We start from the raw sequence: 3,599 nt of genomic DNA, 5'->3' as shown, positions 1-3,599 counted from the left end.
ATTTTTACGAATTTTCTACTGTATACATAACATTAAGATCTTGATGGCTTGCTTGATTCAAGCTATGATCTGACATACTTGATGCCTATCACTGTACATTGTTTGTGGTGACAAACACCTTTAACCAACCAAGAGAGCACAAGCAAGCAATTCTTCTATGCTTTCATTAGGAGTTGCAGACTATTAGATTATTACTGCTTCACGTTGCATTTAATTTAACACAGTAACTACTTCTAAGAAGCAGGGTAAAATATTCACCACCAACGGAATACTGGCCCTTTGAAGTGGTGGAAGGTTCTAAGTACACTCTCTGGGTCTATTTTGACAATCTCCACTGTGTATTAAGACACAGGTTACAAAGCCTTACTGGCTTTGTTGTCTGGAATCGTGACAAATTGCAAATTCCTTGTCATTAGCAATTAATGGTTCAAGAGGAATGTTTAACACTCATTGCACAATTTTTTTTAAGCACTTAATAAGGAGATACCAACTTTTCCTTGCATTTTTAAAGGATCCTACATATTCACACACTGAACCTACAGAAGATTTTAGGTGCCTCCTCATCAGAGCAGTGCCTACAGCCCTCACATACTTAACAGAAGAGTGGGATTTCTGTCCTTCAAGCTCACAAAACTTATCTTGATGACAGCAGGTTTGGTATGGTACTCAGGCTCAATGCCATGCCATGGGGAATAAGAGGCCTTCCTGGATTGATGCCACTGGCTCTTCTAAATTATGATTTTTTAATCTAACTGTTCAGTAAACACAGAATTCACCCAAGGAACAGCTGGATACTAAGTCACAGTGCAGTGTGAAGAGAAATATTTGACCAGGTGTGATATTGAAAATAGAACTGCTAGTTTCTCTTCTGAGTAGTCATATCAGGTTCATACAGTGGAAGAGGATTTGGAAAAGAAACAGAAGTAGGAAACTGAATTGGTAATTATTATTTCCTTTCTCCAGAGCACCCTTAACCAGCTGCATCTCAAATGAAGGTTGAGTCAAGCTGGAAAACTTATGGAACAGGTTTCTCTTCTATGATCTCCCAAACAATCTCCACAGCTGTTCTAGAACATGTGTCAACTGCAAAGTAAACTCGTATCCACTTTCCTCCATCTATGTCTTAACAAATTTTGTTCTAACATTGTCCACTAGGTTTCCATTTCCATGTTTTGCCATCTGGATCTCATCGTTATAAATACAAGTTACTTTCACCCACTTGGCTCACTTCATCTGTAGAGCCTTTTAAAAATGGCTTTAAAGATGATTTACTAAAAAAGCAGTGAAAGATCTAACATGAGAGGAGATTAACTTAAGTAGAGAATTTTTTGCTTTAATGTCAAAATTATGTTACCAATGACTTCTGGCTTCCCACATTGTTCAGCCAATTTCTGCCTTATTCATATTTGTTCTCTGACTTTTTATATCTATATAAGCACATGAATTACTCAGAAGGCACCCACATTCACAGCAATGATCTACTCACAAATTTAAACATCTGAAATACTAACGTGTAGTGTCAGAAAAGTAGAAAGAAGAAAAGGTCCAAACACTACTGTTTTTTTCTGAAGCACTATGGAAGAGAGTAACTGAGTCCAAGACTTAAAGACTTTATTAAAAGAGTTTTCTTTTGCCTACTGAATTGTGTATTTCATCAAAACAGAACCAAGCTCCAAGAAAATAATATCAATCTTAAAGGACTTAATCAGTTATTCCAGTTACATTTTTAAATGGTTTTATAAGTTTGTACTTTAAAGCCAAACTCTTATCTAACTTTGAAAGGAAAGAAAAAAGTACCTCAAAAGAGTTCCAGTAAGAATATAAACCAGCATTGCCAACTAATTGCTCCTGCCTTCTTCCTGGAGCAGGACAGAGACACCCTCTTTCTAGTGTATGTTCTCATATCTTCAGTAGGTCAAGTGGTAGAGATCCAGGCATGGCTCTTAAATTTTGCAATATCTTCCTCAAAATGCTGTTCAGGACTGTATCTTTCAACAGGACAAAAACAGGACAAAGGTCATGTACAAAAGGAAAAATAAAAAAAAAAAAAGGAAAGCACCTCAAATTGATTCCTCCCCAAAGTGAAGGGCATCTTTTGCCTTAAGAATTTTGTATGGTCAGGAGTGAAACATTAGGGATGAACCAGAAAGGTTGCATTCTTTATCATTCTCCTCGTGAATCTGAATTCAGCTGGTAAGACATACCAGTTCAGGGCTCTGTATGTCCTGGCACCTGGTACAGGAAGTCTGTCCCAACAACAGGCAACCATTTAGGCAAAAGGGAAGTCTTTTTGATTCTTAATGTCTCTAAGAAGCACTTTAAACTCTACCCAGAAATTAACAGGCAGCTCCTGGAGTTGCAGTGCCGTAAGCATTGCAGAGATGTCCTTTTGGCAAATAAACCTTCGCCCTATTTCCAGTACTAAATTAAAAATTAATTTTTAAAAGTGTAGTAAGAACGAGCCAGGTTAAAAAAAGAGGCCAATCAGTCAAATAGCTGTCTGAATTACTTCTGAAACATGCTGTTAAACAGCTGGGCTAATTTTTGACTATTAAGGTTTTCATTTGACTGGAGATCTAACAGCAGGCCCACTGTCTTCAAAGACTAATATTGCCTCTGGCTGCTTCTCAACACCAACCAGCAACCCAGATTTTTCTGGGCTAAACTTCAATCTGTTTGTCCAGTATGAGCTTGGCACCACCTGGGACACAGAGCCACACCATCTTCAGCTAAAGGGACAGGCGAGTCCCACTGTGCTCACTTCCTGCAGACTGAAGGAAAACTATTGAGTTCTCCAACATCCCAAAAGTGACCTCAAAACCTCTGAGATTTGGGACTCAGTTACAGCATACACCTAATGGATTTCCACTGTTATGACACAATGCATCTCCTCATTGGTTGGCGTTTCACTCACAAGCCAAGAAGATGGAAGAAAATAGATGCAAACTGGGGATTTACTGTTTTCTAAGGATGTCATGACATTTGTAATTCCTTCTCAACATATAACAAGGGAACTAAGCCAAACCCTGTATCCACTGTATTTGCAATTATTCACATTGCAAAAGCAATCAAAAGAGCTGGGTTTGGCTTGGTAGTATTATCTGTTTTTTCCATGGTATTCCTTCAACTGTTTTATGCTATTCTCTGACTCTGTTAAAAGCCACCTTGCCAGAAACCTGCCACTTTCCCATGTGAATACACTTGTCACCAAAATTAATTGCCACCTTGCATTAGTGGTTCAAAGAGCCTCCTAATAGGAGCTCAGGAAGAACAGAAAATAGGGCAAAAGTGATGCATTATCCCTAAAATGCCGCTACTTCACTTGTCAGGGATTGCAATTAGAGTTGGGCCAAGGCAATATTAGCTCAGCTGCATCTGAACACACCTGTTTCGATTTAATTTGCAGTAATTAGGAAGCCTAGGCCACCAGGAAAAACTGCTGTTCACTCACTGTTTCAAACAGCTGAGTTTTCATGTGCCATTTAAAATGCTGTTTTTCAGAACAGACTGCTGACTTGCTAATGCTAGGAAAATGAAATACAGCAAAATATTTTTAGCAGCAGGAAGTTGTTACTTGCTACTGCCAATTACATGCCTTG

Source organism: Fringilla coelebs (genome assembly GCF_963513975.1).
Source record: "Fringilla coelebs genome assembly, chromosome: 3".
NCBI classification, from domain to species: domain Eukaryota; kingdom Metazoa; phylum Chordata; class Aves; order Passeriformes; family Fringillidae; genus Fringilla; species Fringilla coelebs.
This window is presented reverse-complemented; position numbering follows the sequence as displayed.